The sequence below is a fragment of the Spermophilus citellus genome, assembly GCF_964194105.1.
Source record: "Spermophilus citellus genome assembly, chromosome: 5".
Lineage (NCBI taxonomy): Eukaryota > Metazoa > Chordata > Mammalia > Rodentia > Sciuridae > Spermophilus > Spermophilus citellus.
This window is the reverse complement of record NC_138186.1, coordinates 48,238,549-48,260,170: the sequence shown is the minus strand read 5'-3', so window position 1 is coordinate 48,260,170 and position 21,622 is coordinate 48,238,549. Positions and strand designations below refer to the sequence as shown.

At 43.9% G+C, this 21,622-nt stretch overlaps 1 pseudogene across 1 annotated transcript; it reads right to left on the bottom strand.

The window, feature by feature from the left end:
* Window positions 1-878: 878 nt before the first annotated feature.
* On the bottom strand, window positions 879-21,063 carry LOC308648941 (MHC class I polypeptide-related sequence B-like; annotated as a pseudogene). The gene is made up of 6 exons (XR_014024423.1): window positions 20,056-21,063; window positions 4,984-5,242; window positions 4,462-4,773; window positions 3,773-4,051; window positions 3,530-3,658; window positions 879-1,485 (listed from the first exon to the last, which is right to left on the bottom strand). The product of XR_014024423.1 is annotated as an MHC class I polypeptide-related sequence B-like (transcript).
* Between the last annotated feature and the right edge of the window lie 559 nt (window positions 21,064-21,622).

The window sequence follows — 21,622 nt, the reverse complement described above, 5'->3', positions numbered from 1 at the left end:
GCACAGTAAGTGGTTGGAAATTGGAATAGTTGAGTGGCAGTATGAAGAGGGCTTGTGCTAAGGGTGCAGGAGCTGCAGAGGTGGCCTATGTTACACAGGGGTATGAACACTGTGTGGGCAGTAGGTGTCTCTGACATTCTGGAGAGACCCTTGCATCTTGGAGTTAGAACACCAGAATAACACACTTGCTAAAAAGGAAGGAAGTAATCTGATCACAGCAGGGCTCACTGCCTCAGTCACTGTACAATGTAAACCACACAGGAGAGCTCAGGATATGTGCATGCTGTTCACATTAGGCTATAAAAGAGGAAAAGGTCTTCCTTGGAGGCTGTAGTCGAATTTTTGTGTCCTTGCTATCTTCAAATTCTTGCTGAGCAATTTCTGAGAAAGGAAAGTTCAAGATGCCCTGTGGGACTTCCTCCCAGCTCACCTCATCTCTGCCAGGCTACAGAGCAGCTGTGCTTAAAGGTTGTGAAACATTGGCACCAATGCCCCAGATGTTGTAAAGAACACTGGAAAATTACACAGACCTTGAAGTCAGCACGCTCATGCAGCATCTGCAAAATGCCACAGACTCTGGCTCTCATCATTGTATATGTTAGATGAATACAGGTAAGTTAAATAGTGGAATTTAGGGTTTCTTGAGGCAAAGGTGTGAATCAAACACAGGCCTCACATGTGCTAGGCAAGTTCTCTACTACTGAGATCTATCACTAGCCTAATAGTGGCATTTTAATCCAGATATTTCAAGGAAATCAAACACGATTTTATGACATTAGTACACCAATACAGAGGTATAGCAACAAGTGAAGCATTCTCAGTGCTCAGATAGTGAGATCATTACTGGACTTGGATACCCAGAGATAAATTCACAGGAATCAGAGGGGTTTTATTTTTATTGTGATAATGGCAAAGTCTTTGGAAAATAATATTTTGCAATATATCATGGTAATAATAAATTTATTAATCATAAAAACTCTGATAACTCTTGTTTTCATGTCAGTCACAAATTAGAGTTGGTTTACTCTATTCCCTGCTCTGTATTCTCTTTGCTTTGAGTAAGCACCTCAGCTGGTCACAGTTCTTCACCTACTGGGTGACAAACTTGCCCCAGTCCTGTAAGTTATTACCACCTATTTGGCACTATAATGACTTAGTCAAAAGGCCCTTCCACCAGCTTACCAAGTTAACTGCTTCATCATGGTACAGAGTGCTTTTAGGGAAGGCAAATCCATTTATGGACCACCTATCTATATTGCACTAAGAAGAAAAGACCTTACATACATTCCCCAGTCCCAAGTCAATCAACGTGTTTCCACATCATTGAGAAGGAGGGAAAGTGCTGCTCAGAGCAGGGCCGCACAGGCTAAGCTCCCTGAGATGCCTTAGGAGCTCTCAGCAGAGGCTGACACCCCAGCTGTGTGGATCCAGTGTGGTCACTTGGTGGTCTTTGCAGCCCATCCAGGATTTGCAGACTCACTTGCTCTGGGGAAGAAGGAGAACCAGTCAGTGTTCAATTGGTGGCAGAACATTGCTCTTTATTCCCTTACACCTCTCTCTCCTCAGTTCCTCAAAAACCAGACTTGGCCATTCTCTGAGGGAAGTAAATATCCTGACTTTTTTTTCTCTCTCATCCCATTTTCCTGCCTTATCAGGCTCCTCTGTGTGTCTATCGGCAACATCACCAGTCTTTGTTTCCACCATGGAAGAGAGTGAAAGGGCTTCAGGATTCAGAGTCTAGATCTGGAAGTGAAGCCCAGTGCCCCCTCCTCCATAGACAGTAGGAGCCTCCCAGAGAGGGCAGCTCCTGGTTCTGCCAGGCTGAACAGGGGCTCACTCACACAGAGCCCTTCTTCCCCTTAGTTCCCAAACCTCCTCCCATGGACAGGCAGGTGGTCACCCAACAGGGCTTCCCCACTTGCAGCTCAGCATCCCTCCCTCCCAGCTGTGAGCCAGCAGCTCTTAACTAGACAGTCCACCAGGAATCCCAGGGACACCAGAAGGCCCAGCCTGGAAAAGCATGCCTGCCACATGATCTGCTGCTCCCCTGCCTACAACAGCCCATGCAGAGGAGACTCAGAATCACCTGCCCAGGCTCTCAATCTGCACTTTTGCTTCCTCCTACCTGCACGGTCTACCCACCCCTGAGAACCCAGCTCTTCCCCGTGGGTTCCTTTTTCCTAGGGCTGCCCTGAACTCCCTATGTCCATTCCTGGCATGAAATCCTGCAGGCCACAACCCTCCCAGCCCATAGGGGTCTTCTCCCCAAAGCAGATTAAAGGCCTTCCTGAGATTCTGCAGTATGGACTGCCAGCCCACACTCTGCATCCTTAAATGGCCATGGTCACAATCCAGGTCTCCCACAGGGGGCACTCCTGTAGAGGGATCTCCAAGGGTGACATTTAGTGCACATCATCACATGGGCACTGGAGAACTGCCTTTCACACCATACAGCTGAAACTTGGAATGTCCTTACTGAGATTCAACATTTAAAGGAGAAATTTGCAGAAATAAGCAACAGGACTTTCCCACTCTTCCCAGGTACTGCCCTAGTGACATTCCCCATTTCTGACCAGAGGAAAGTAGAACTAACATTCCCCTGCTGCACCTGTCAGAGAGGCCACAGGTGGGAGCAGCAGATGGCACATAGCTGCCTACCCTACTAGAGGAGTCACCTGCATGGGCCTCTGCTCTGGGGCAGTCTGCCCTATCTGTGGTGACCAACACTCCTAGGGGCTGCACTGCAAAATGGTAGATACAGGAAAAAACTGTAACTATAACTGCCCCAGAATGGGCTGGTCTCTCTCCCCAGATGGTCAAGGACATCAGCTATTCTACTGTCCATGTCATCTTCAAGGCCACTCTAGGAGGAAGACCTGTGTGGTGGTAATAGAATAGAGACTGGGAGGCTCGTGACCCTGAAGATACACTCAGGAGACAGCTTCTGAGGAAGGACTAGAGAAACTACCCACAGAGCAGAGGTGGGGTCGGGATGCAGAGCCATGGCCTGCTCTATGTGGCCTCCAGGGACTGCACTGTTGGGGTGCTGGCCCTATGGGTCTTTGATTATGTCAGCTGGAGAGACTGGGGGAGAGCAAGGCAGACAGGAAGGGACCAGAGGCATTACCTCTGTGGAATCCTCTTCAGTTTCTAAGCATCCAAAGATCACAACTCGTTGACTCTGTGTCCCCTTCAGGCCATGATAATCTAGTCCACACCAATCAGCCCACCATTCCCAACCCAAACCCCTGGTCAAGCCAGCAAAGTGTGAGAGAAAGAGACATGGACAGAGCAGGAGCCACAGCTACAGCCAGAAGAGGCCACAGCAGGACATTCAAGGATGTTACTGCCTGGCTTTTGGCAGGACTGAAGATTCTAACTGGAGACATGGCTCCCAACCCCCACAAATACACAGCCTTCCAACCCCTGTTCCTGGTCACGTCCATGGCTCTCTGTGCAGGAGAAGGCATGAGGGGCCCTACATCCCAGGCAGGCCTTCACATCTACAGCCAATGACCACTTTTCTCACCTGAAGCCTCTGCAGCTGATGGCGTCTTGCTCTTCTTGCAGCAAGAGACACAAACAGGAATCATAACCGTCATAATCAGAAGAACAGCAACAGATAGGAAGATGGGCCATTCCTTCCAAAGTCCAACACCTGAAAACAGGATTGTTCCACTCTAGGTACCAGAACTTCAAGGCTTCTCCCTTCTCACCACCCTGGTCACTGACCAACGTGGTTGGGAACCCCTGCTGGGAACCCCAAGCTTACCACAGGACACAGGGACAGTGGTGTTCTTTCCAATGTGTACCACATGGCAGCTGAACCTCTGCTCCTGTCCTTGGGGAATCCTGGTGGACAGCCAGGTCTGGTAGGTCCCATTCCCATAGGGAAAAACATCCACAGAGTCCTGGGTGTCCTGACTCATGAGTTCCCCATCTTGAAGCCAGGTCACAGAGATATTCTGGGGATAGAAGCCACAAGCCCAACATGTCACGTTGATGGTGTCCTCAGCGGTTTCACCACAGGTCACATTCACTGTTGGTGACACTGGAGAAGAAAGGGCAGAGCTACTCAGACATGGGACCAAACCTCATGTCCCTCTCAGGGAGGGAATAGGGCTGGTCTTCTCCAATCTCTGACTCTGGCCTAAGACCTCATTGACCCCAGACCTTATACAAGTCTGTTCTCAGCCTGGAGCCTGAGTCGTCTGACAGAAGGATGGGCTTCTGGCCTCACATTCTCACTCCACATGTTCATGTTGAGGAGAGGTTGTTACAGGGACTCTGGTATGTGAGGTCATCAGGGGTATTTTGGGGGACTCAGGGTTGTGGGGACAAGTGGGAGCTCTATGATAGCAGGCAGGCAGGCAGGTGGGGGCTCACTAGTGTCTGGCACATACACCCTCCCGACTCTATCTAGTGGTGTGACAGGACAGGCAAATCACAACACAAACTCACACAAGGTCCCCTGGGCAGAGGCTCCAGGGGAGAGGGAGGAGCCCTTCCAGGAGACTTGATAAGTCCGAAGTTTTCCACAAAGCCCTCCCTGCACTTGGGCCCAGATATCCTTGCTTTGAATGCCATCTGCATCCCAGGAATTCTTCACTTCCACAGCCAAGGTCTGAGATGAGGATGGCTCCACTCTCAAGCTGCGCGTCTCTGGGTGATAGGAGAGGAAGGGCTCCCCATCATAGTAGATCATCCAGAAGCTCCTGGTGTGGTTGTCCTCTTCAATCTTGCAACCCCAAATCTCCTGAAGGGAATGAGACCCTGCCCCCACGCAATAGTCACTTCTCCATCCCCTGGCCCCTCTGCCTCCCTGCCCTCCAAGTGAAAACTTCCAGCCCACAGAGGACCTCAACTTGGCTCTCCTCAGTGTCTCCTCACTGTCAATTGCGGTGAGAAGAGACAGGTCCCTGCTCTTTGCCCCCAGCCTTCCTGGAGTAAGCTCATGTCACCCTTGCTCGCACCCACACTCACCTCCTCTCTGCTCCTGCTGGGCATTGATTTCTGCCAGGGTTGCTTTTGCTTTCTTGATGTGCTCTTTCAACTCCTGGATCTCTGTGTTCCACCTCTCAGTTCCCAAGGGTTTCTGCCCATGGCCCTTGGGGTTTGGGGCTTCCTTTAGAGTCACTATCATAGTGAAGGAAGAGTTGATGGTCCCAATAACCATCAGCAGAAGATTGCACTGATCCACCTTGGGACCTCACTGTGAGGTTATAGTGAAGACTGTGGGTCCCTGTGGAAGAGGAAGCAACAGATGACACCTCTGCCTGGAAACAAGTGCTCACCAATGCTCACCACAAAGGCTCTGCTGTCCTGAGCACCTGAGGAGGCAGCAAACACACAGACAAAGGGACAGAAGAAAGATTCCCAATACAACACAGATAAGAAAGTAAAGATGAAGGAGAGGGGAAGTGAGGGATGGAGAAAGGGGAAATGGAGAGGGGCAGGCATATAAGCCAGGGGAACAGGTTGCCTAAGTATATAGGAGAGAGGTCAAGAGGAGAGGCTGGCCTGCAGGGGCAGGAGGAACAGGAGGTCCAGATGTGCACAGCAGGGAAGGCCCAGGAAGGGTGGAGGGAGGGTGGACCCATGGTCACACATGTGCAGGGGATAGGGCAGGGGCGCAGGGGGCTGAAATAGGGGTGCTGCCTCTCTGCAGACTTCTCATGGATAAGGTGGGACAGGCAGGTTGGGGAAGTGTAAGGGAGAGTTGTGGCCCCAAAAGTATTGAGCAGGGTTGTACCATAAAGGGATGTAAAGCAGTTGGTGGGTCCAAATAAAAGATCAACATCTGGAGGCCCTAGGTAGGGGAGGTAAATGGTCCTATTAGCATCTCCTGGGAAAAGGCAGCTGGCAGTGTTTTCAAAGATCTGATGTATCTTTTCAATAGATGATGCTGGAAAAATTGGATTTCCACTCACAAACAATGAAGTTGGACCCTTTACTTATTCACAGATAGAAATTAACTCTGGACTAGAAATTAACTCTCAATGAGAGAGTGCTTGCCTAACTTGTCCAAGTGCCTGGGTTCAATATGCAGATTGTATACACACACATACACACACACACACACACACACACACACACACATAAACTCAAAATGCAAACTATAAAACTTAGAAGAAAACACATTGGCAGCTACATATAGTGATATATGCCTGTAATCCCAGCTACTCAGGAAACTGAAGCAGATGAATGCAAGTTCAAGGTCAACTTGGGAAACTTAGTCAGAGACCCTATATCACAATAAAATTTTTAAAATGCCTGTCATGTAGCTCAGTGTTATATTTCTTATTAGCATGTGAGAGATTATAGGTTCAATTCATATTACTAATAATATATATATGTATATATGTATATACATATGCATACATGTATGTATATATTAGATAAACATATTTGTTAGAAAATGTATTGGCAATAATCTTCAGAAAAAGAATTACTAATTTTCAATGATATGACACCACAAGCACTTGTCAGACACTATAGAAAACAATTGATAAATTTGACCCATCAAAATAATTAACATAAAAACATCTGAACACCAAAGTATACCCACAGAAATGGTGACCTGCAGAATGGGGTAAAAATATTTGCAATACTTGAGCTGGGGTAGAAATCCTCAGCTGTAGAGCACTTGCCTAGTATGTGCAAGAGCCTGGGATTGATCCCAGTTCCAAAAACAAGCAAACAGAAAAGTATCTTGACAACTCAAAAATAATATAAAAGTTGAATCTATTCAGAATTGGGCAAAATATCTCTACAGCCAGTTCCCTGGTATATATACAAATACCTAAGAAGCACATGAACAGATACTCAACATCAGCAGTCATTAGGGAAATGAAAATAAAAGCACAATAAGACTCCATGTTGTACACATGAGGATGGCTACCATTTAGAAAAAAAGAATGTGGAATGAACAATTTCACAAATACATAGAAAATTGCAGCACAGGTGAATTGCTTACCTATGGATACAATGGTGCAGCTGCTATGAAAATAGGGGTCCCTCCAAATGCTCAAAAGATACTTTCTGTATAATCCAGTTACTGTATTTCTGGGCATAAACACAACAGTAGTGAAGGCAGGTAAATGCAGAGATGTGCACACCCACATTAATAACAGCATTGTTCCAAAAAGCCAAAAGATATAAGTAACCCAAGTACCCATCAACTGAGGAACACCTCATCAAAATGTGGCTTATATGCCAAAGGAATATTACTCTGAATTAAAAAGGAAGGGCATTCTGTTAGTTGTTACACTATGGATGATCTTGAGGTTACTATACAAAGTGTATAAAGGAAGAGGGACAAGTTGCACAACCTGGGGGAGGCCCTTCACAGTGGAAGGGCTGGAGTGGAGCAGGTCACACCCAAAAAGAGCATCAGGTTAGGAAAACATAGGGGCCGGGGGTGTTACTCAGAGGTGGAGTGCATGGTTGAGGCCAGGTTCAATGCCCAACACAAAGAAATGAACAAACAAATAAAAAACATCACAGGACGAAAGTGGTGATGGGAGAGGCCATAGTTGGGGAACACCAGGACCAACCAAGTACCAAAACACAGATTTGGACACATGGTTAAGGAAGCCAAAGCTCTCTAAGGTAAAGGAACCCCAAAAAGGAGGGAGAAGGGCAAAGAGCAGGAGGACCAAGAGCCTTTTTCTAATATGGATGGGAAGGGGAGGAGGGAAGGGCAAGAGAGATTAGTAGCCTGGTCAAGGAATGACTAGGGGTGGGGGTTGAACACAGCATAGAGGTGACCCTAGGAGAACCGGGGTTAGGGGGAAGACAGGGGTGCTGCTCTGGATGAAGGCAGATGAGAGTGGCTATAGATTGCAAAGGTCCCACCAGAGGGGGCTTGTGACAGGTGGAAGTTGGTGAGGGCTCCAGGCAGGTAGGCAGGGGTGGTGAGGAAAAGGTCCCACAGCAGAGAGGTGCAGAGGGACCAGGGAGAGACAAAGTCCAGCACCTGTAGGGTGGAGAGTAGAGGTATAAAAAGGGCAAGGGTTGGATAAAGAAGTGGGCAAGAGACCATCAGGAGGGAGATGCCCACACTGGGAGAAAGAGGGCATGATGCTGAGAACAGCAGGGAGGTCAAGGTGTCCTGCACTGTGCTCAGAGCCAATGACTGTCAGCACCAAGACTCCTGCTGGGGAGGGCTCAGAGCAGTGGGATGAAGAGAAGACCCAGGGACAGAAGGCTCCACCAGAAACAGGGTCATCAGGCTGGGAGTGGAGCTCAGTGGCAGAGCAGTTGCCTGGCATGCTTGAGGTCATGGGTTTAATCTCAGCACCACAGAAAAAGAAAAAGGGAAAGGAAAAAACAAATTTCATTCAACAAAGAAATGGGAAAAAATTTCTAGAATTCATGTGGAACCACAAAAGACCCTGCTATGGTTTAGATATGAGGTGTCCCCCAAAAACTCATGTGCGAGATAATACAAGAAAGTTTAGATGTGAAATGACTTGGTTATGAGAGTCTTAACCTAACTAGTATTAATCCCAGGTAGGAGCTACAGAGTGGTAACTGTAGGAAGGTAGGTTGTGGCTAGGTAAGGTGGCTCATTGGCAGTATGCCTTTGGGGTACATATTTTGTGTAGTTGGGTGGAGCTCACTCTCTCAGCTTCCTGGTGAAATGTCCTGAGCTGCTTTCCTCCAACTCACTCCTTTGCCATGATGTCCTGCCTTACTTAGGGCCCTAAGGAATGGAGTCAGCCATCTATGGATAGTGACCTCTGAAACTGCAAGTCTCCAAGTAAATTTTTCCTCCTCTAAAATTGTTCTGGTCAGGTATTTTGTTCACAGCAATCAAAAAGGTGACAAAAATAGACCCCCCCCCAAATCAAAACTGTATTGGTCAAAAAGGACAATGCTGGGAATATCATAAAACCAGATTTAAAAAATAGATTTTAAAACTACAATAAATAAAACATCATGGTATTGGCAAGAAAACAAACATGATGACCAATGGAAAGGAACTCAGAAATAAACCCACACATGTAGAGTGAATGCATTCTTGACAAAGGTGCCAACTGTACAGAATATGAAATTGGTATCTCAATAAAAGCTGTTGAAAAAAATAAGCTATTCACAAACATAAGAATGGAAATGGACCTTCATATAAGCCCTTATATGAGAATCAAACTCAAAGTGCATACAAGATTTAAATGTAAGTCCTGAAGCAGGGTATGGTAGAGCAGGCCTGAGTTCTAGTTACATGGTAGGTCAAGGCAGGATGAGCACATGAGTTCAAGACCATCCTGAGAAAAAGAGGAAAAACGCTTACCAAAACACACACACACACACACACACACACACACACACACACACCAACTGAAACTACAAAGCTACCAGAAGAAAACACAGGAGCAAAGTCCCTGACATTGGTCTGCATAGAACTTTCTTGGATATGATCCTCAAAGCACAGGCAACAAAAGGAAAAATATACCAATAGAAAAGCATTCAACCAAAGTGCTTCTGCCCCCAAAAGAAAATAATTAAGAAGTGAAAAGTAATTCACACACTGGAAGAAAGTATTTGCAAATCATACATCAGATAAGGGCTACTCCCCAAAATATACAAGGAACACAAAGTTCCCCATAACAAAACAATAAGCAACCCTATTTAAAAATTGCCAAAGAAGTGAGATTCAAGATGGTGGATTAGAGGATGTCTGCATTTCCACTTTCTCTGGGACTTGGGATGCAAACAGTAGGTGTACTGCTTTTCAGAGAGTTAGGTAAAAGAGGAAATTCACTGAAATTCAATATCAGACAGCCAGAGGCTATTCAAGACTCAGAAATCCTTGTGCATTGAACAAAAAGTAAAAATACATTGGAACCAAGTTGGTTGTGGCAGTGGCACTGGCTCACCACAGAGGGGAGGAAAGACACAGAATAAAACATACTTGGCACAGAAAAACGTGTAGATCAGAAAAACAGCATGTATTTAACTGTTCCACTGGCCGCACAGTGAACAGGAGTTTGAAAAGAGTTCTCTGGCAAGCAGACAGCTGAGACAGGAACCATTCTGAGGAGGCCATGCTGCGGCTTCCTGCTTCCAGAGCCCAGGAGATCCTAACAAATATCTCTATACTGTCCAGATGAGTACCCACAGTGTGGCCTGGGTTGTACCTAGAACAATGAGAGAAACAGGCACACACAACACTGTGTGTGTCGGGTGTGTGTGTGTGGGGGGGACTTCAAGTCAGAAATACTGCGAGAATTGCAACTCACTGTCCCATTCAGTCTGGTGGCTCACGTGACCTCCCTGAAGAGGGTTGGGAATCTGAAGGAGGGCATGAGCACACTCAGGGACTAAGCCTGGGAAGGCCATATTTGTGGGCAGCTGAGTGTGTGACACCTGTGTAGGGTTGGCTCTCCTGCCCCTTGAGTTCTTGGGAGGCCCCAGAGATCCAGACTCCCAGCAGAGATCTGCATATGCCTGGACATAAAGTGTGTTGATCTACTGTCTCCAGAGCAAATACCATCCAACCAAGTTCCAAAGGCTTCAAGCCACAGCCACCAGATCTCCCCAGTTGGAACTGTGTAGCAGGCTAGACCGTAGGAGTGCATCAATCTGGTCTGTGAGAGAAAACTCCTGTCATCAGTCCTTCCCATTCTATCACCCCTTACACTGGTAAGAAGCTGAGAGATATTTCAACCAGCTTCAGTTTTAGACCATTCCTGTTGGCAACTTTTGAGAGCAATAGAAAAAGAGGAAGGGGTTAACAACTCCCAGAGCTTGGTCTCCATCTCTCATATAGCCCAAAAGAGGAAAATTCTTTTACTTATCATAAAATGTTGTATCCTTTTTTGGTGTTTTTATTGTGCTGAATATTTCATTAATATATATATACCTATACATATTGGTTTACATTTTTTTTCTCATTTTTAGCATTTTTTAACACTACTTATTTTCCCTTGTCTTTGAGAACTAAAATGTTATTTTTTTATATTTTGGTTTTGTTTTATTTTAATTTGTTTATTTCCCTTGTTCTCTTTTTCTCCTTTCTTTTCCCACTAACAGCCAAATTCTCTTTCTCTCTCCCTTTACTTTTCTATTTTCTGGCATCCCTCTTTACAACCATCACTTGCTACATCTCTTATGTTTTCACTCTGTTTACATTTTGAACATTCTAAACTTTCCTTTACTATCCTATTTTCTTCTCTCTCTCTCTCTCTCGCTCTCTCTCTCTCTCTCTGGAATTGGAGCTTGAACTCAGGGGCACTCAACCACTGAGACACATCCTTAGTGCTTTTTGGGGGGATTTTATTTAGAGTCATGGTCTCTCAGGGTTGCTTAGAGCCTCACCATTGCTAAGCCTGGATTTGAACTCACCATCCTCCGGCCTCAGCCTCCCGAGCCACTGGAATTATAAGCCTGCACCACCACACCCATATTCTTCTTTCTTCCAAAAAGCATTTTCACCATCTCTTAGAATGCCTAATTAATATAACTCCTGCTCACATTATTCATGTTGTTGCAAGGATTAGTTCTGTGGCTGGTATTGTTGATACTCATTGTTTATTTACTACTGGATCTAGGTCATGGCTATTTATGTTTTTGCTATTGGCAACTGCTGACCCCACTATTCCTAATTTTGTAGTAATAATGTTGTAAATGTGCACTTTTAGTATTAGTTTTAATGCTGTGCATTATTTGTTTCAGTGGTTGAGACTTTTGTTTTCCCTTTTTCTGTGAAGTGCTGGGAATCTACATGGACACTACAGGTCACAGGGTAGACACTCTGCTGCTGAAATAAACCAGCAATGAGACTACATAACTTGCACACGCAAAAATTAACCACACAAACTTCAGCAAAACTAACCACACAAAGAATAAAAGAGAAAAAAAATACACCTAAACACCAATGCTATGTGGAAATGGCTAGGGGGGCCCTTGGGTCCCACTCCTGGACATCCACTTCTACTGCAAAAAAGAGAGAGAATGAACACAAAGGCTGTGGGTACCACTCTGCTGAGGGTTCTCAGTCAAGAGTGCTCTAGAACACTGTGGTAAGAGAAGGCTATGGCCTAAAAAGGCCCACACATAACAGCAAAAGAGAAATCTATCCTAACAGATGCATAAAACCCAACACAGGAAATCTAGAGTCATGAAAACCAAGCTAAGACAACACCTGCTAAAGTTCATAATTCACCATAAAATAACTACAGATATTCAAGTGGGTGAAATATCAGATAAAGAATTCAAAAGAATGATTACAAAAATGATGAATGAATTTCAAAACAACACAGGAAAACCACTGAATGAATTAAGAAAGTCAGTGAAGAGTATGAAAGAGAAGTTCAATAAGGAGATAGAGATATTGAAAAGGAACCAAACAGAAATCTTGGTTCACAATAAGTCAATTAAAATCTTCAATTGAAAGTCGCTTTAATAGAGTAGGTCATGCTAAAAACAGAATTTCAAAGTTTGAAGAGAAAATGGCAGGCCTTGAACATTCAGACAATATTTCAGAGACTAAGTAAGGTGGCCAGAATATATAGGAACTTTGGGACAACACTGAGAGACCAAATTTAAGAATCCTTGGTATTGAAGAGAGTTATAGGAGACAGGCTAATGGCATAGATAACCTCTTCAGGGAAATAATAAAAAAAATTTCCAAACCTTGAGAATGAGGGGCCATCCAATACAGGAGGTATTGTAATCCCAAACAGACAACATCAAAAAGGAACCTCTGCAGAACATATAATTAAAATACTTAACATACAGAGCAAGGAAAAAAATGGTAAAAGCCTTTGGGAAGAATGCCAGGTCACATTTAAAGGCAATTCAATCAAAATTACATTTGGTTTCTCAGCACAAACTCTAAAATCCAGGAGGGCTTTGAATGATGCGTTCCAAGCCCTGAAAGAAAATAACTGTCAGCCAAGATGGCTATATACAGCAAAGCTCTCCTTCAGAATCTAAGTGGAAAGGAAAACTTTTCAAAATGAGCAAAAAAAAAAAAAAATAGAATTTATGAGTCCTCTGCTGGTTATTTTTGAGCCAATAATTCACACAGAAGAAATAAAAAACAACCCCAGAGTTCAAAAATGGACAAGTGTCATTTGAAGTGTCCCTACACAAATGAGAAACAGGGCAAATTAAACATTAGAAATAAATCAAAATGGGGGCTGGGACTGTGGCTCAGCAGTAGTGCACTTGCGTGGCATGTGTGAGGCACTAAGTTCGATTCTCAGCACCACGTATAAATAAATCAAATAAAGATCTATCAACAACTAAGAATTTTTTTTAAAAAAAGAAAGAAATCAAAATGGCAGGAATTTATAGACACCTCTCTGTAATAACATCAAATGTAAATGATCTCACCTCTCCAATTAATTACATAGGCTGGCAGGATGGACTAAAAAACAAGACTCAACTGTATGTTGTTGTAAGAGGCTCATCCTCTAGATAAAGAGAACCACAGGTTGAAAGTGAAAGGATGGAAATGGACAGACCATGCAAATGAAGTCCCCCCAAATCATGAGTTTACACTCTCACACCCAACAAAGCAGACTTCAAGACAAAATTAATCACAAGAGACAAAGGTCACTTCCTAATGGTAAAGAGAACAACAAAGATAATGGTAAAGAGAACAACCCAACAAGAAGATTTAACTATAATAAACAGTTAAAACCAGGGCTGGGGTTGTGGCTCAGTGGTAGAGCAATTGCCTAGCACATGTGAGGTACTAGGTTTGATTCTCAGCACCACATATAAATAAATGAATAAAATAAACATCAACATCTAAAAAATGTTTTTAAAAAGTTAAAACCCAAAAGGTGGTGCACCTAATTATATAAAACAGTCACTACTCACATGAAAGACTCAGATAGATCCTGGTATAATAATACTGGTTGATTTTAACACATCTCTCTCATCAGTAGATGGGTCATCCAAACATAAATTTAGTAAAGAGTTTTATAATGAAAAAAATATTATAAATCAAATAGACTTAACAGATTCTAGAGACTATTTCATCCAACTGCTGCCAAGTACATTCTTCTCAGATGCCCATGGACCTTTCCCATAAACAGACCATATATTAGGCCACAAAGCAACCCAGACCAAATTTTAAAAATTGATACAATTCCTTGCATCTTATTTGATCATAATAGAATGAAATTAGAAATCAACCCCCAAAAATACCTTCAGAACCTATAAAAACATGTGGAGACTGAACAATACACTTTTGAATAATTAATGAGTAATAGAAGAAATCAAGAGAGAAACAAAAACAGTGATACAACATACCAGAACCTTGGCAACACTATGAACTAAGACACAAGTTTATAACTCTGAGTGCCTATATTAGAAAATCAGAAGATCCCCGTTAAACAAAGGAGGCATCTCAAAATCCTTGAAAAACAAGAACAAACCAATTCCAAAACCAGTAGAAGGGAGTAAATAATTAAGCTCAGAAGGGAAACTGATGAAATAGAGAATACAGAAACAATAAAAAGGATCGATGACATGAAAAGTTGATTTGTTGAAAAGATAAAGAAGATTAATAAGCCCTTAGCTGAACTACCGAGAAAAAGATAGAAGACCCAAATTAATCAAATTAGAAATGAAAAAGGATAAATCACTACAGATATTACAGAAATCCAGAGAATTATAAGGACAGTTTTGAAAACTTATACTCCAATACATTGGAAAACATAGAATAAATGGATACATTTCTAGAAACATATCACCTGCCAAAATCCAATCAAAAAGGCATAGAAAACTTATATAGACCAATAACTAGAAAGGAGATAGAAGCAGTAACAAAAAGCCTTCTGTTATTGTTTAAATACAAGATGTCCTTCAAAGCTTCGGGGGATGGGGGTGGGGGAGCATCTTTAAACCTAAGAATAATTCAAACCAAGGGGTAAAAAAAACCTCTACAATGAAGAAAGAAATTGAAGACACAGAAGATGGATGAGACCTCCCATGCTCATGGATAGGAAGAATGAATATTGCTAAAATGAACATAAAACCAAAGGCAAGACACAGACTCAATGCAATCCCCATGAAAATACCAAGGACATTTTTTTCACGGAATCAGAGAAAAGTTTTATTGTGCAGTTAGAAGATTGAAAGACCCAGAACAGCCAAAGGAATTCTGAGCCCAAAAAGCAATGCTGGAGGGATTACAACACCCGACTTCAAATTGTACTACAGAGCAATAGTGACAAAAAATGCATGGTACTTACCATAAAAACAGATACTTATACCAATGGTACACAACAGGAGACACAGAAACAAACCCACACAGATACAGTCATCTGATCCTTGAAAAAGGCGCTAAAACACACACTGGAGAAAAGACAACCCTGTAAACAAATGATGCTGAAAAACAGGCTTTGCCTATGTGGAAGATTGGGAGGTGGCGTTTATCTCTCACAGTGCACAAGTCAACTCAAAATAGATCAAAGACCAAAAATGGGAATTAGACGAGAAACTATGCAACTCCTAGAAGAAAAAGGAGGTTCAACACTTCACCCAGATTCAGGTGATGACTTTCTCAACAGGACATTCAAAGCTCAGAAAATGATGCCCAGAGTTAATAAATGGGAAGGCATCAGATGAAAAAGCGTCTGTACAACAAATAAAACAATTAAGAATGTGAAGAGGACAAAATAAACTGAAATTGGCTGCTATATTTTATATAATTGTTTCTGCAAAAGCCCATTTTTTGGATTCCAATGTTTGACATGGTTAATTCTTATTAATTTATTGGACTTCTTTATTGTTAATTATGCAAATAGATCATTTTTAATTTTCCACAAGTAAAATTTCACTATTAGTGGTTTGAAATGGATGATAAGCAAACCAATTTGATATAACATAGGAACATTTTCCATTGTATTATAACACTATACACTTTCTTGACAGTTAAATTTTTAAAAATGTTTTTATAGCATGTATTATATATGTTTATAGTATATGTAGTACATAAAAATATTGCCAAATGTAAAAAATCAAAACTACACTGAGTTTCATTTGACTCCAGTTTGAATGGTAGCCATCATGAATACAAAAAAAAAAAAAAAAAAAAGAAATACTGACAAAGATGTGGAGAAAGAACAGCAATGTTAGTTCATTTGTAAATTAGTAAAACCACTATGGAAATCAGTATGGAAGTTCCTCAGTAAACTAGGAATGGAACCACCACCCAGCTGTACCACTCCTCTATATTTGTACTACAGAATCAAAGTCGTCATACTGTCATGCAAATTCATGTTTATAGCAGCACAAATCACAGTAGTCTCAATAGGGTACCAGCCTAGATTTCCATCACTGGATGAATGGAAAAAGAAAATATGGTATATATAAATGATGAAGATTTACTTAGCCAAAGGAAGAATAAATTTTTTGCATTTTTCAGGAAAATGAATAGAATTTTGACAATATTATGTTCAGTGAGTTAAATCCAACTCAGAAGGTCAAGGGTCATATGTTTTCTCTCTATTGTAGAAGCTAGAGAAGACAAACCAAAAGAAAGCTGTGAGGGTCTCATGAAAATCAAAGGAAGCTCACTAGAGTAGAGGAAAGGAATCAGGGGAGGGAGGAGGAGATGGAAAGAGAAAATACTGGAGAATGATATTAGACAATTACATTGTTATATTGTGTACATGTATGTATATGCAAACAAACTCTACCATTAAGTACATCTATCATATCAATTTAAAAAAATAGAAAACAAAAAATGGACAAAGAGCCAGGCACTATGGTGCATGTCAGTAATCTCAGCTACTTGGGAGACTAAGGTAGGAGAATTTCTTGAGCCAAGGATTTTAATGCCAGCCTGGGAAACAGCAGCAGACCCACCTCCAAAACAAAACAAAACAAGACAAAAACAAAAGAACAATACATTAGGGAAAATACATAGGAAAAATACTAATCACTCTTAATAACAATAGCAACAACAAAAAAGTAATTAGGGCTGAGTGTGAAGCTCAGGAATAAAGGGATTGCCCAGCAGACACAAGACCCTGAGATCAATCTCCAATAAGTTTATCTTTAAAAGTCCCGAAAAAACAAGAAATTGTGTTATTTGTGACAATAAAGATGAACCTAGAGGACATTAAAAGAGAATAAAACAGACACAAAATGATATCACTTATATGTGGAGACTGGGGCAGACAAGAGGGGTGCTGGTTAGCACAGATAGAGAGTAGACAGAGGAGGGGAGACACTGATCAAGGAATACAAAGTTTCAATTAGAAAGGAGAAATAACTTCCATGCAGTTCTATAGCACATCAAGATGATTACAGTAAATAATAATGTAGTGTATGTTGCAAAATAGCTCAAAGAGAGGATTTTAAATAATCTGCCCACAAGGAAATGATAAATATTGGAGTGATGGATATGCTAATTACTGATTTGATCATTATAAAATGTGTATATGTATCAAAATTTCACATTGCATCCCATAAAAAAAAGAAAACTTGAAAAAAAAAACCCACTCCAACTAAATTTTTTTTTTTTTTTAACAGCAAAATTCAGGCCTGGGAAGGGTGGGTGGGCAGGGGGTAGTTACAGCAGCATTAGGTATAGCTACTCTAGGCAATGACTAACAGGGAAGGAGAAAGGATCTAGAGGGGAGGGTGAGAAGATGAGGAGCAGACACCTTAGAAGTAGATCAGAGAACTGCAGGCAGGAGGGGAGAGCAGGGAGGGGGAGGGCACCAGGACAGACAGGGTGGGGTGAGTGAGTCTTGCAGCTGAGGAGGTTGGAGAAATCCAGTGAGATCATAGGAGTTATAGGGTAAGGGGGAGTACAAGCAGGGAGAATACCCCCCCTCCCTCAGGCAGCAGGAGGCCAGGGGACCTTGAGGGTGGAGAAGAGAGAAGTCACTGGAACAATCTCTTGGCCCAGAAGTCCTCAGCTTCTAACCTCCCTCACTTGAGTGTTTGGAGTAGTCAGTACCCACAGCGACAGGAAAGACAGTGGGAGGCTGGGATGGCCCTAGAAGCTCCTGGCAGGAAGAAAGGAAGACCCCTAACTCCAGGTACTGAAGACTCAAGTGAGAACACGCAGCTGACTCTGGAAACTGCCTCCCCCCCCCCACACACACACACACGCCCTGCAGTGGGAAGTGCTTCCATGAAAGGCAGACCTCCAAGGGTCCTTGAATACCTCTCAAAGAGTAAAGCAGGAGGCAGACCTGGGGACTCCAAGGCATCCTAAGAACCAAGATGTTCGAAAAGGAAGCACCAGGCTCAGAGCAGAGGGAGGGAAGCGAGTTAAGGCACAGATCCACTTGCGGAAGGTGATGAGGAATGCACCCTGAAAAGCTGAGTTGAGGTTTTGTTGGAAACAGGCCGCCTCCAGCTCCGGACCCCTCCTTAACCCCCCAGAGCCCGCCAAATGGGCTCCACACTCCTTGGAAGCCGCTGGATGCCCTGGATCTCTCAAGCATTTCCCGCTCTGAAGACCCACAGTGAGCGCACTCACCAGCGGCGGTACCCAAAGATGCACAGATGGCGGCTCCAGCCAGGAGCAGCATGACAGGCTTCAGCCTCATAGCGCGCGACTTTGCCGCCCTCCCAGCTGACCTGCAGGACTAGCCTCAAAGTTCCCGGGAAGAGAGGCACAGGTGAATTACCTCGCAAGGGGTGTGGCTCAATAAGCACTCACCCAATGAGGACAGACCTCTGACTCTAACCAATCAGGAGCAGAGAGGGAGGAGCTATGCTTAAAGTGGAAATTCCCTGCAAGCACAAGGCCAAGCTAAACCTTTCCAAAGACTCTGGGAACTATCCACCAAGTCCCTATAGCCTCAAGGTCCAGAAAAGAGCCTGTGATTTAGGATTTCCCAGGTAACTTAGATGTGAAGGTAAGGGCAGCTAGGTGAATGCTTGAGGGTCAGATTCTGAGCAACTGCCTTGGCCCAACCTTAGAAACACTGCCACATCACTGGGAACCTAGTGGAATCCCACCCACAGAGAAACATGGATCTCCCCAAGTTCTTGTAACACATTACCCTATATGGTCAGCTCTAGCTTGTTCCTTCCATAGCACACTTCCTGAAGAGCCAAGCCTTGTTACTCTCCCAGTATACTGCCCTCAATCAAGTACATTCACCAATAACCAGATTACAAGAGCTATTTGTAGAATTCAGCCTCCTCTACTCCCAGAAGCCCCTTCAGCACTACATCATTCAGGCTCCAAACTCCCTAAGAGGCTTCAACCAGTCTAATCTGCTCCTTCTCCTGCCTTTGACTCCAAGAACCAACCAGGTTTCCTTTCCTCTGGCCACATCCTGTAACTTCCCTAGCTATCCCACAGCAATGCATGAGCCCCATCAGACTGCTCTCCATGGGCCAATCCAACACCAACCAGACTCCCTTTGCAAGCCCACCATAAGGCATCTGCATCTCTGGGCCCATTTGACCCTCAAATCAGACAAATCTATAAGCCCACTCTACACCTCTCCAACCATTACAGACCCACCCCCTTTCCCTACTACACTTAACTGCATCACCACCCTTGGTCACTTCTAATTGGCCCTTACCTCTGCCTGTATGGCTTCCCCAGTCAGCTTCTGAAACCCTTTTACAGCTTCACAGACACTACCTTAGTCCAGACTTTCATCTACCTTCATCCAGGAATACTGCAAATGCTTCTTCCTAAATATTGAGCCTACCTCCAGTTGTCACCATAATGCCTCAAGCCAATCCACAGCTGCTGCATCTGCTGATTTTAACACAGGATGCCTCTACTCTCCCAACAAAGCCCACAGGTGCCACAATCTGCTCTCTAGCATCACCCTCTCCCCCCATTTCCCTGGTGATATCTCCCCTAGGCTGAGGTCAAAACAGACTCCCCTGGTCTCCTTACCCTGTCTGAACAGGATGCTACTGCTAAGCAGTCTCCCTGGCAACTGCTCCTGCTTGCTTTCCAGCCATCAGACCTGACTACATCCTTAAAATAATCCCATGAAGACAGTGGTGATGGTGGTACAACCGCATGACTGTACCAAAAACCACTGAATTGCACTCTTTCAAAGTCTGACTTCTGGTACTAACAATAATAAATATGCTTACCAGACAGCTGTTTCTGCTGGAAGTTTGCCTTGTCCCCAACACACATTTCTTGGTCTTTGGAACATGGAGTCTGTTGTTCTGTACCTTGGCTGCTTAGCAGAACCACTTGGAGAGTCCTTAATATCCTTGTGCCCAGACCACGTCCAAAACATATTCAATAGGTAAAGCTAGGTGGGAAGTAGGCTGCAGTGTATTTTAAAATTCCTTTAGTGCTGTAAATATGTAGGAAAGTCTCATAACCAGGGTTCTGGCCCATGATGGTCCTAGCTGTGCCTTGCCTTGAATCCCTCTTACCATCCATGACATCCCCCTGGACTGCAGACAACTCCAGGATCAGAAACTGTTCATTTCATCTTTGTTGCCCCTAAAATGCCTTTATAAAACTGAACTCTACCTACCCTTCCTAACTATTCCCTAAGGCCCTCCTCTATACTTTTTCTGTGGGTGGAAAGGCCATTCATGGAGATGTTTTGGCAAGCTCTTAGACTTACTTTCCTTTTTATTAACAGTCAAATTTTTTGTTTTGTTTGTTTTTAAGCACAAAAGGGGTTGAAGGATTAGGGTCCAGTCTTCTTCCTGAGAGGCTATTTTCATTAGTGAAGGTCCCCAAGGTGGTGGTGATGCAGAGTGGGAGAGGGAACACAGCTCTCCTGACAGCTGGTCCCAAACCCTTTCCTCCCTGTTGTCTACCCTCCTTCCAGGACTTCTTAGGTGTGGCAGCTCCAACAATCTGTCTTATTCTGCTTATTCCCCCAAAGACTGACTGCCTTAATAATTACATGCTAGTTTTGCTCCAGGATATTTACATATGACTGCAAGGAGAGAGCCTCAGAGGAGGCCCTGCAGGTCTTTGGCTCAGGATTTGGGGCTGTGTAGGACCTAGGCCTGGCTGCCCCTTCCTCTCCAAGACTTTCAGGAAGTCTTTGAGCAAAGAGCTTCTGCACCTCCCCTGCCCCCATGCCCCCTTCTTCTCTGCCTTCACTAAACACCCTCCACTCTCCCCTTAGGGCCCCTGGACTCACAAGAATACTGCGGGCTTTCTCCGCGCTGACCTGCTGACCTTGAGCGCCACTGCTCAGTTTCTGAATAGAAACAGAAACCACCCAGCTCTGATTTACATAAGCCAGGAAGCACACTCTCTTGCCCTAATTGGGCGGCGGTTTGTGGCATGAGACTTTACTGGGATTGCAGAAGATCACAAGTCACGCCCACTTTGGCCCAAAGAAAATAAAAATTGTTGGTTGATATAAACGCAGATTGAAAGTGCTTATGGGCGCCTGGCGGGAGGCTAGCGAGCTGCATCTGCATTTGGGGTTCTCTGGCTGCCGGGCTGTGAGAATGCAGACCCCGCGGCTGGCTGACGTCCATGTAGTGAAGTGGGATGTGCAGTGGGTCACAGTCCATCCATCATCTACCCGGATTTCGCCTGTGGGTACCGATTTTAGCTTCTCCCATCTCCTCCCTCTGGGGGCCAGCCTTTGGGTTCTAGGATCAGAAAACACTTCCTAGGGCTCCTTGCCCGCCAGGATTCAAATTCCCGCCTCAACGTGGTACTGAGTCCTCCAGA